The sequence below is a fragment of the Lolium rigidum genome, chromosome 1, assembly GCF_022539505.1.
Source record: "Lolium rigidum isolate FL_2022 chromosome 1, APGP_CSIRO_Lrig_0.1, whole genome shotgun sequence".
Classification (NCBI taxonomy): Eukaryota; Viridiplantae; Streptophyta; class Magnoliopsida; order Poales; family Poaceae; genus Lolium; species Lolium rigidum.
The window spans coordinates 39676519-39689771 of NC_061508.1; positions in this window are offsets into that span (position 1 = coordinate 39676519).

A 13253-nucleotide genomic window follows, 5' to 3' on the forward strand; every position below is an offset into this window, starting at 1 on the left:
CCCTTTTAAACTCTTCTTTGTTGCGTGTAAATGATCCGAACAAGAAGTATCCAAGCAAGGTCTTGTCTTGAAAAGAAAGTCTTGCATAGAAATTATCAATAATAACATTACCAGGAAGCTCATGAATGGGGCATTTGAGCATTAAAGACTTCAATCTCCGCCAAGCTTGGGCAATACTCTCTCCATCATGAGGCCGTAAATTATATATGCGGTTCCGATCTTTGTGAATTTCACTTGGAGGATAAAATTTGGAATAAAATAAAGGCACAATGTCCTCCCAATCAAGAGAATCACCATTCTTCAGCAATTTATACCAATGCGCCGCTTTACCGAGACAGCGATATAGAGAATAGTTTCTTTCTAACTTCATTCATAGCAATACCTGCACATTTGAATAACCCGCATAATTCATGCAAAAACAGTAAATGATCACCAGGATGGACAGCTTCCATCCCCTTCATGGCGGTTATCCATAACATGTTCAATAATTTTCATAGGTATTTTATATGGTATTACTTCCTCACCTGGCGCCTCATCCACTACCGTTGCAGTAGTAGTAGATTTCCCAAATAAAAATTGAAGAGAAGATCTCTCCATAATGACTTATAGCGAAGCAGCGTAAATAAAATCAGCACAAACAAGTAAAGGTTTTCCTTACCAATTCCACTTACCAATAGCGCTTCACTCCCGGCAACGGCGCCAGAAAATAGTCTTGATGACCCACAAGTATAAGGGGTGTATCGTAATACTTTTGATAAATAAGAGTGTCGAACCCAACGAGGAGCGAAGGTGTTGACAAGCGGTTTCGATGAAGGATTCACCGTAAATGCTCACGGACAAGTATTCGTGGGGTTTTGATGTAACATATGAATAAAGTACAAGTAAGTAAAATGCGAGAGAAATAATTGCAGCGAGTGGCCCAATCCTTTTTAGCACAAAGGACAAGCCGGTTTGTTTACTTATAATGACCAAACGTTCTCGAGGACACACGGGATTTTAGTCTAGTGCTTTCGCTACATACAGCTCGATTAATCTTCATTGTTCGATAAGTGTTGTGTGGGTGAACCTATGCTAATGTACCGCCCTTCCTAGGACTAATACATACTTGTGATTATACCCCTTGCAAGCATCCGCAACTACAAGAAAGTAATTAAGATAAATCTAACCACAGACCTTAAACTCGAGATCCTCGCGATCCCTCCCGCATCGATATACCAACGGGGGTTTAGGTTTCGTCACTCCGGCAACCCCGCAATTGGCAAACGAGTACAAGATGCATTCCCCTAGGCCCATAAATGGTGAAGTGTCGTGTAGTCGACGTTCACACGACACCACTAGAAGAATAACACCACAACTTAAATATCATAACATTGAATATTACTCAACCATAATTCACTACTAACATTTAGACTTCACCCATGTCCTCAAGAACTAAACGAACTACTCACGAGACATCATATGGAACATGATCAGAGGTGATATGATGATGAATAACAATCTGAACATAAACCTTGGTTCAATGGTTTCACTCAATAGCATCAATAACAAGTAGAAATCAATACCGGGAGAGTTTCCCCTATCAAACAATCAAGATCAAACCCAAATTGCTACAGCGGTGACGATGTCCAGCGGTGGAGATGGCGGTGATGATGGTGGAGATGATGATGATGGTGATGGAGATGGAGATGATGTCCAGCTCGATGACGGTGACGATGGCGTCGATTTCCCCCTCCGGGAGGGAATTTCCCCGGCGGATTCCTCGCCCGCCGGAGAGCTCTTTCTCTCTCGGTGTTCTCCGCCCCGCGAGGCGGCCGTAACCCTTCGTGAGGATTCCTCTCGTGGCTTAGGTCTTCGGGACGAAGGGTTTCGCGAAGAAAAGGAGGCGAAAGGGGATGTGGGGGCCCCACACCACATGGTGGCGCGGCCGGGCCATGGGCCGCGCCGCCCTATGGTGTGGGCCCACCTTGGGTCCAGACTGGCTCCCCCTTCGGCTTCCTTCGTCATCCGGAAAAATAGGATTTTTGGTAAAATTTCCTTCCACAGTTGATCTTCCGAAATATTGCATCCCGACGGTGCTTTTTCCAAGCAGAATCTCGGCTCCGGTGCGCGATCTCCAAATAATCATGAAACATGCAAAATAGATGAAATAACATAAGTATTGTGTCCCAATATGAAATATATCAATGAATAACAGCAAATTATGATATAAAATAGTGATGCAAATTGGACGTATCAGACACCGAGTGAGTTGCGAGAGGTAGTTAATAGGTCCATGGAGGCCATTGCATTTGCTAACACCTTAACCTCTCCCTCTATTGTGTTTCCTCATGTTGCACTAGGTTCCATGGATGTTGGAGCGCCGATGACGGACAAGAAGATGTACATGGTGCAAAAAGATCACATCACACCGTGCTTCGATGATGATGCCGATGCCAACCATGTGGAGCATACAACTACCACAATACCTACATCAAATGAGTCGGACTACCAAGGTAACACTAAAGGTATTGATGAGCCCATGATTCCCCTAGTGGACATGAAAAAAGATGAATTGTTTCCTCTTGCTTGCAATATGAGGACAACTTGCTCTTTCACATGTGTTGTTGACAATGATGACATTAGCTTCCGCATGCTTTGCCCAAAATGTTTACACCATTCCATGATCCTTGCATCCAAGATTGTGAACAATTGCTCTTTCTTATGCTTGGTATGCAAGAATGCTTATTTAATTGTTAATGCCACAAAATTACCCCATAGCTCTCTCCATTTTGGAAGATTCAAAGTTACCGCATGCCACAAATGCACCATCATGCCATATGCACACTCACCATGCATTTTACAAAATCTTGATTGACACTAATGATGATGTGCACAAGCATGGTACATCATGATGGATGATGTGTTCATATACCATGCACACACGTTCTTTGCTTTGCCTATTGTGTGTATAGGTACACGAAAGACAAGGTCAACCTCGATTGAGCACGATTTGACCAAAAGAGCTCTTGAGAGCATAATAGTAAGTACAAGATCGAACCCGACTCTAATACCTTTCCCATGCCTTGCATTGAACATGCCGAACAATTTCTCCTTCTTCTGGTTCCTTTGCAAGCATGATGTTGTGATTCTTACCGTTGGAGTTGCCTCAAACAAGCGGAACAATTTATCTTTCATTTGGGTTGTTGGCACGCACGGTTGTGCAAATGTTGTTTTGGTGAACTTTTGGAAGGATGAGTTTTGTGTTGCAACAAACATGAGGACCAAATTTTCTTTCCAATGGTTTGTGTGCACACATGTTGATGGTATTTTGGACACTCTCCCTTATGTGTTTTTGCCAAATTCTCCTCTTATTGCTTCAAGGATATTGAACAATTTCTCTTTCTGATGCCTTGAGTTCAATAATGAAAATGAGTTTCTACATGAGATGAACACCATGGTCGCCTCACATCTAACAGGTTTGACCAAGATTTAAACAAGTTTAAAACATGAAAATGAAAACGTAAGCCTGGATCCTTCTTATTCACTCCAAAATGAAGCTTTTGGGAGGATTTTTGAAATTTGCATGTTTGAAACCCAAAACCACTTCTCTTCCTGCTTGACTTCATAAGATAGAGTTTAGGGTTAGGGGTAGATACATGATTTGTCTGGTTTGAATATGTCTAGACCTTGTTTATCAACTTGAATGCTTACTATATGACATAACAAAACTATGTGCTTTGGTTTTTCATTTTTCTGTCTTTTTTTTTAAAATTTGATGCCCATTTGAATCTTGGTCAAATCCTAGGTTTGACCAAGATTTAAACAAGTATAAAACATGAAAATGAAAAGTAAGCCTGGATCCTTCTTATTCACTCCAAAATGGAGCTTTTGGGAGGGTTTTTGAAATTTCCATGTTTGAAACCCAAAACCACTTCTCTTCATGCTTGACTTCATAAGATAGAGTTTAGGGGTTAGGGGGTAGATACATGATTTGTCTAGTTTGAATATGTCTAGACCTTGTTTATCAACTTGAATGCTTACTATATGACATCGGAAGACTATGTGTTTGGTTTTTATTTTTTTTGAATTTGTTATGCCCATTTGAATCTTGGTCAAATCATTGGTTTGACCAAGATTTAAACCAGTTTAAAACATGAAAATGAAAAAGTAAGCCTGGATTCTTCTTAGTCACTCCAAAATGAAGCTTTTGGGATGTTTTTGAAATTTCCATGTTTGAAACCCAAAACCACTTCTCTTGATGCTTGACTTCATAAGACAAAGTTTAGGGTTAGGGGTATATACATGATTTTTCCGGTTTGAATATGTCTAGACTTGGTTGATCAACTTGAATGCTTACTATATGACATAAGAAGCTTATGTGCTTTGGTTTTTGATTTTTTGATTTCTTTTTTTGAATTTTTATGCCCATTTGAATCCTGGTCAAATCCTTTGTTTGACCAAGATTTAAACAAGTTTAAAACATGAAAATGAAAAAGTAAGTCTGGATCCTTCTTAGTCATGAAAATGAGTTAACTTGGGTTTCCTACCCTTGAATCCATAGGAAACTTTGTACTAATGCAGTATAATAATCACCCGAGTTTTTACAACAGGTCTGTCACTTACGTGTGGTGCCCATGCGTGAGGTCCCACACTTTAGTGAGCACAAGTCACGTGCGGTAGGTACGCAAACTCCCAGCCATATTCTTTGTCAAGAGAAGACGCATCAGGATGCGTATCGGAAGTCTCTGGGTCCTTCAGGATCCTTCGGTTGTCCCTCTCACAAAAAAATATCTCTCTCATTCTCGGCCTCGCTCGCACCTCCTGCGCACTGACAAACCCTGCACAACAGTCAACTTCATCACCCGAAAAAGGGGAGACACCATAATGCTCCCCTTCTTCTCTCCTTCTGAGTGATTCCTCTTCCTCCGAGTTTCACTCGACGGGCAAACACATGTGCTGCATACTAATAATAAAAAAGTAAAAGAATGGACCTACGAATCTATGATTAAATAGGTTAAACTAGCGTTTTGCCCAGTAGTACATATCAAGTTGAAAAAAAAATCCAACTATGGGGTTCGATTTTGGCCTACAAATATAAAATTAAGTAAGTTGTACTAGTATTCCTCTAAAAAATCATTTTCGTTTGCATTGTTTGATACTTTTCATAGCTAGAGTGCATCACAGTTTTTTGATTTCATGCTTTGATTTGCCAATTTTGATTTTTTCTAACCACCTTCTCTTTGATTTCAAATTTAGGTCAAACTATCGGTGCCTACTATGTGTTCTACTTGAATTGGATGCAGCGTGCGCACATGATATGTTTTGCCATTGTTTTGGGCTTCCACACATCTTGGGGCATCCAAGTATTTAAGTTACCTTGTTTTTTTAATTGTAATTCATGTACCCTTCCTCCCAATTAAAATTTGGTTTATCATTTTTTTAATTTTTTTAAATTTCATGCCCATTCTGATGTCATATAGTAAGCATTTAAGTTGATAAACAAGGTCTAGACATTCAAACCAGAAAAATCATGTATCTACCCCTAACTCAAAACTCTGTCTTATGAAGTCAAGCACGAAGAGAAGTCGTTTTGGGTTTCGATGGCGCGTGAGACACATGTCCGTTGGGAACCCAAAGAGGAATGTGTGATGCGTACATCAGCAAGTTTTCCCTCAGTAAGAAACCAAGGTTATCGAACCATTAGGAGATGAAGGCCACATGAAGGTTGTTCGCGGAGGAGTGTAGTGCGGCGCAACACCAGGGATTCCGGCGCCAACGTGGAACCTGCACAACACAATCAAAATACTTTGCCCCAACTTAACAGTGAGGTTGTCAATCTCACCAGCTTGCTATAAACAAAGGATTAAACGTATGGTGTGGAAAATGATGTTTGTTTTCGAAGAACAATAGAGAACAGAGTTTGCAGTAGATTGTATTTCAGATGTAAAAGAATGGACCGGGGTCCAAAGTAGTGGTGTCTCTCCACAGTTGGGCAATTGACAAATAGAGAGGGCATAACAATGCACATACATATCATGATAACTACTATGAGATTTAATTAGGGCATTACGACAAAGTACATAGACCGCTATCCAGCATGCATCTATGCCTAAAAAGTCCACCTTCGGGTTAGCATCCGCACCCCTTCCAGTATTAAGTTGCAAACAACGTGACAATTGCATTAAGTATGGTGCGTAATGTAATCAACACAAATATCCTTAGACAAAGCATTGATGTTTTATCCCTAGTGGCAACAAGACATCCACAACCTTAGAACTTTCGTCACACGTCCTGCATTCAATGGAGGCATGAACCCACTATCGAACATAAATACTCCCTCTTGGAGTCACAAGTATCAACTTGGCCCGAGCCTCTACTAGCAACGGAGAGCATGCAAGAACATAAACAACACATATATGATAGATCAATAATCAACTTGACATTGTATTGCATATTCATCGGATCCCAACAAATACAACATGTAGCATTACAAATAGACGATCTTGATCATGATAGGCAGCTCACAAGATCTAACATGATAGCACAATGAGGAGAAGACAACCATCTAGCTACTGCTATGGACCCATAGTCCAAGGATGAACTACTCACACATCAGTCCGAAGCGATCATGGTGATGTAGAGTCCTCCCGGAGATGATTCCCCTCTCCCAGCAGGTGCCGGAGGTGATCTCCTGAATCCCCCGAGATGAGATTGGCGGCGACGGCGTCTCTGGAACTTTTTCCGTATCGTGGCTCTCGGTAATAGGGTTTTCGCGACGGAGAGTATAAGTAGGCGGAAGGGCAGAGTCGGGGGGCGCACGAGGGGCCCACACCATAGAGCGGCGCGGGCCCCACCCTGGCCGCACGGCCCTGTGGTGGCAGCGCCTCGTGGCCCCACTTCGTATCTTCTTCGGTCTTCTGGAAGCTCCGTGGAAAAATAAGACCCTAGGCGTTCGTTTCGTCCACTTCCGAGAATATTTCCTATGTAGGATTTCTGAAACCAAAAACAGCACAAAACAGGAACTGGCACTTCGGCATCTCATTAATAGGTTAGTGCCGGAAAATGCGTATAAATGATGTAAAGTGTGTATAAAACATGTGAGTATTATCATAAAACTAGCATGGAACATAAGAAATTATAGATACGTTTGAGACGTATCAAGCATCCCCAAGCTTAGTTCCTACTCGCCCTCGAGTAGGTAAATGATAACAAGGATAATTTCTGAAGTGACATGCTATCATAATCTTGATCAATACTATTGTAAAGCATATGAGATGAATGAAGTGATTCGAAGCAATGGTAAAGACAATGACTAAACAACTGAATCATATAGCAAAGACTTTTCATGAATAGTACTTTCAAGACAAGCATCTATAAGTGTTGCACAGGAGTTAACTCATAAAGCAATAGATCCTTAGTAGAAAGTTTTGAAGCAACACAAAGGAAGATATAAGTTTCAGCGGTTGCTTTCAACTTCAACATGTATATCTCATGGATGTATATCTCATGGATAATTGTCAACACAAAGTAATATGATGAATGCAAATAAGCAAGTATGTAGGAATCAATGCACACAGTTGACGCAAGTGTTTGCTTCTAAGATAGCAGGAAATAGGTAAACTGACTCAACATAAAGTAAAAGAAAGGGCCCTTCGCAGAGGGAAGCATGGATTACTATTTTTGTGCTAGAGATTTTCATTTTTAAAACATAGAAACAATTTTGTCAACGGTAGTAATAATTCATATGTGTTATGCATAAGACATCCTATAAGTTGCAAGCCTCATGCATAGAATACCAATAGTGCTCGCACCTTGTCCTAATTAGCTTGGATTTACATGGATTATCATTGCATAACATATGTTTCAACCAAGTGTCACAAAGGGGTACCTCTATGTCGCCTCGTACAAAGGTCCAAGGAGATAGATCGCATTTGATTTCTCGTTTTTGATAGATCTCAACTTAGGACATCCATACCGGGACAACATAGACATCGGATAATGGACTCCTCTTTAATGCTTAAGCATTCAACAACAGATAATATTCTCATAAGAGATTTGAGGATTAATGTCCAAACTCGAAACTTCCACCATGATTCATGGCTTTGGTTAGCGGCCCAATGTTCTTCTCTAACAATATGCATACTCAAACCATTTGATCATGATAAATCACCCTTACTTCAGACAAGACGAACATGCATAGCAACTCACATGATATTCAACAAAGGTGTAATAGTTGATGGCGTCCCCAGAAACATGGTTACCGCTCAACAAGCAACTTATAAGAAATAAGATACATAAGTAACACATTCAATACCACACTAGTTTTTAAGCTATTTTCCCATGAGCTATGTATTGCAAAGACAAGGAATGAAAATTTAAAGGTATCACTCAAGTAATTTACTTTGGAATGGCAGAGAAATACCACATAGTAGGTAGGTATGGTGGACACAAATGGTAGTTTTTGGCTCAAGGATTTGGATGCACGAGAAGTATTCCCTCTCAGTACAAGGCTTTGGCTAGCAAGGTTGTTTGAAGCAAACACAAGTATGAACCGGTGCAGCAAAACTTACATAAGAACATATTGCAAGCATTATAAGACTCTACACTGTCTCCTTGTTGTTCAAACACATCACTAGAAAATATCTAGACTTTAGAGAGACCAATCATGCAAACCAAATTTCAACAAGCTCTATGGTAGTTCTTCATTAATAGGTGCAAAGTACATGATGCAAGAGCATAACATGATCTATTTGAGCAAAACAATTGCCAAGTATCAAATTATTCAAGACAATATACCAATTACCACATGAAGCATTTTCTGTTTCCAACCAAATAACAATGAACGAAGCAGTTTCAACCTTCGCCATGAACATTAAAAGTAGAACTAAGAACACCAGTGTTCATATGAAACAGTGGAGCGTGTCTTTCTCCCAAACAAAGAATGCTAGGATCCGAGTTTATTCAAACAAAAACAAAAACAAAAACAAAAACAAAAACATACAGACACTCCAAGTAAAGCACATAAGATGTGACGGAATAAAAATATAGTTTCACTAGAGGTGACCTGATAAGTTGTCGATGAAGAAGGGGATGCCTTGGGCATCCCCAAGCTTAGATGCTTGAGTCTTCTTGAAATATGCAGGGATGAACCACGGGGGCATCCCCGAGCTTAGACTTTTCACTCTTCTTGATCATATTGTATCATCCTCCTCTCTTGATCCTTGAAAACTTCCTCCACACCAAACTCAAAACAAACTCATTAGAGGGTTAGTGCATAATCAAAAATTCACATATTCAGAGGTGACATAATCATTCTTAAAACTTCTGGACATTGCACAAAGCTACTGAAAGTTAATGGAACAAAGAAATCCATTCAACATAGTAAAAGAGGCAATGCGAAATAAAAGGCAGAATCTGTCAAAACAAAACAGTCCGTAAAGACGAATTTTTCAGGGGCACTTAACTTGCTCAGATGAAAAATCCCAAATTGAATGAAAGTTGCGTACATATCTGAGGATCACACACGAAAATTGGCAGATGTTTCTGAGTTACCTACAGAGAGGTCTACTCAAATTCGTGACAACAAGAAATCTGTTTCTGCGCAGTAATCCAAATCTAGTATTAACCTTACTATCAAAAACTTCACTTGGCACAACAATGCAATAAAATAAAGATAAGGAGAGGTTTCTACAGTAGTAACAACTTCCAAGACTCAAATATAAAACAAAAGTGCAGAAGTAAAATAATGGGTTGTCTCCCATAAGCGCTTTTCTTTAACACCTTTCAGCTAGGCGCAGAAAGTGTGAATCAAGTATTATCAAGAGATGAAGCATCAACATCATAATTTGTTCTAATAATAGAATCAAAAGGTAACTTCATTCTCTTTCTAGGGAAGTGTTCCATACCTTTCTTGAGAGGAAATTGATACTTAATATTCCCTTCCTTCATATCAATAATAGCACCAACAGTTCAAAGAAAAGGTCTTCCCAAAATAATGGGACAAGATGCATTGCATTCAATATCCAAGACAACAAAATCAACGGGGACAAGGTTATTGTTAACCGTAATGCGAACATTATCAATCCTCCCAAAGGTTTCTTTATAGAATTATTAGCGAGATTAACTTCCAAATAACAGTTTTTCAATGGTGGCAAGTCAAGCATATCATAGAGTTTCTTAGGCATAACAGAAATACTTACACCAAGATCACATAAAGCATTACAATCAAAATCATTGACCTTCATCTTAATGATGGTGATGAGGTCTAAGACCCCGTGTGAGGCCCGATCTTGCGGATTGACGTCGAAACCAAAGGGGGAGATGGGAAAACGCGAGGAACACGAAGAACACGGTGATGAACACGAGGAACTCCGAGACTCACGCACGCACACCAACCCGATACACCCGATGCTTACCTCCGTGGCTCGATGGACCACGCCAATTGAATCTCCGTGGAAGAGACACGCGGAAGAATTCCCCGGAGAGAGATTGGGATTGGAGAGGAAGAGCTTGGGGAAGGAGAGAGAGTAACAAGTACTAGAATCTCCTTCAACAAGATCTAAGTCAACAACCAAGGTGCCTTGATTACAGAGGGATGATACCCAAGGGAGACTAAGCTCAAAGTTAGGGTTTGAGTTCAAAACAAGTCTAAAGAGCTAAAGGGGCGACCTGGGGGGTATTTATAGTCTTACAAGGCATCACATGCCGAAAAGGTAAGTTCGGGCCGAAAAGATAACTTAAGTCGTGCAGGCCGGTCAGAGGGCCGGTCAGACCGGGCCTATGACCGGGCAGGCCGGTCGTGGGGCTCGGCCGACCGGCTCGTGACCGGCGGCCGGTTTCGACCGGGCCTGGGACCGGGCGCCGACCGGACGAGGCTCCAAGTCCCCCGGATGGCGTCCGGATGTCACGAGCGCAAATCCCGGTTTCGGACCGGGCGGCCCGGTCGGGAGGCCGGTCGACCGGGTTGTGGACCGGGTGACCCGGTCGGAGGCCGGTCGACCGGATTCTGGACTGGCCGTCCATCTTCTCTTCCTTGCGCTCTTCGGGCGACTTCCGGTCCAGCTCCATGTCCATCTTCGCGTCCAGTTGCTCCTCTCCTTCCCTTGACCTTGGCTTGTCCTCCTCTCCGTTGCCTTGATGCTCCTTGTACCTAATGACACATAGCATGTCGGCATGAGGTAGCAATCCATCCAAAGGTGTGCCAAGATCAAGGGTGGTGAGGAGCGAGTTCACCTCATCATGTAGAGCCTTGGCTCGGGCTCTTGTCATCGGTCCTCTTGGGGGACTAGTTGGTCTTGATGGAGTGTCGTCGGTGAACGGGGCTACATCATCTCCCCCCCCCTTGGGAAAGAGTCGTCCTCGACTCGTGGCCTTCCTCATCTCCATGATATGGCGACAAGTCGGAGACATTGAACGTGTTGCTCACCAAGTACTTGGAGGTGGGGATGTCGATGACGTAAGCGTTGTTGTTGATGCGTTTGAGGACCTTGAAGGGACCATCTCCTCTTGGCTTGAGCTTCGAGTTTCGTTCATGGGGAAATCTTTCCTTCCGGAGGTGGATCCAAACGAGGTCGCCTTCTTGAAATATGCGTTCCTTCTTCTTGGCGTTGAGGCGGGTAGCTTGACGAAGCACATGTTCTTGAATGGTAGCTCTTGTCTCTTCATGAAGTTTCTTGACGGCGGCGGTGCGCTTGTCGAAGTCCATGTTGATCCGCTCATGAAGAGGAAGCGGGAGTATGTCGAGTGCCGTGAGAGGCTCAAAACCGTAGACGACCATGAAGGGACTCCTTGATGTAGTCGAGTGCTTGGCGCGGTTGTAGGCGAACTCCGCGTGTGGAAGGCATTCTTCCCATGACTTCAAGTTTTTCTTCACGAGGATGCGTAGAAGGGTGGAGAGGCTTCGATTGACCACTTCCGTTTGGCCGTCCGTTTGCGGATGCGAGGATGATGAGAATAAGAGCTTCACTCCAAACTTTGCCATGAGCGACTTCCAAAGATAACTCATGAACTTGACGTCTCGATCCGACACAATGCTTTGCGGCACTCCATGTAGGCGAACAATTTCCCTGAAAAACAATGAAGCAATGTGTGAAGCATCATCGCTCTTATGGCAAGATATGAAATGAGCCATCTTAGAGAATCTATCCACTACCACAAATATAGAATCATGACCATGCTTAGTGCGAGGCAATCCTAGAACAAAATCCATGCTAATGTCCGTCCATGGTGCATGAGGTATAGGAAAAGGCGTGTAAAGACCATAGGGATTGGAAGTAGAGCTTGAAGGCATGTCGTGCAACGGTTGCAAAGGCGCTCGACGTCCCTCTTCATCTTCGGCTGATGAGGACATCCCATCTCTTGATACAACCGCTGTACCTACAGCGACACAAATACAAGGACCAATCACTCGAGCTCGTGCCAAACAACTGAACTATCAGGTACTTTCGTTTCTTGGAACTATTCCTCACATACACGAGAATATGATGCTGCCTAAATCAGATATGTTTGTTACTCTTAGGAATGATGGACCAAGCATGGATGAGGAGGACAAGCATTGGAGCATGATCACACATGGAGGAGATGGTAGCAAACATATGAGGATTGAAGAAGACGCCGCGAGTGGAGATTTCGTAACTTTGAAGCCACCATAATTGGAGATGAAGGCATGGACGAAATATAGAGTTCTCCACTTCATAATTTCGTCCACATGAGTTCATGGTGCTGCGACACCTTTAGTTTTGGGCCAGGCCCATGTAATTTTCGCAGGATTTAAGTCAGCCACTTTTTAGAGTCCGTATTGAAGGGGGAAAGGCCTTCTAGGGTTTGGTTCGGCCACCATATGCATGGCTGGCCGAAACCCCACCTTTTCCTCCTTTAAATACCCCCATAGCCGTCACGTTTAGACTCGGATTTTGATTAGATTAAAAGTTAGCCATTGCTGCAACTCTCGTGTACTTCTTTTGAGGCCAACGCCCGTAACAAGACCGACTATTCGGAATCCCACCTTTTCAATAAAGCTTTCATCTAAATCCGCAATATTCTGATTGCATTATTAGTTCTTACTTGTTCTCGATTTCGGGTAGGAATTAAGACCATCGTCGGTCGGCTGATCGTGCATCCGCAAGATCAGTAACTCCCGGAGATTGTCCTAGCGATTGCATTGGCGCACGAGCTTTGCACGTGTAGTCGGATCGTCAAGCACGAACTCCACCAACAAATCGAATTATCCCCGTCTCATCGAAAGATCGGCCACCTTTGCCCTATCATCGGCCAAT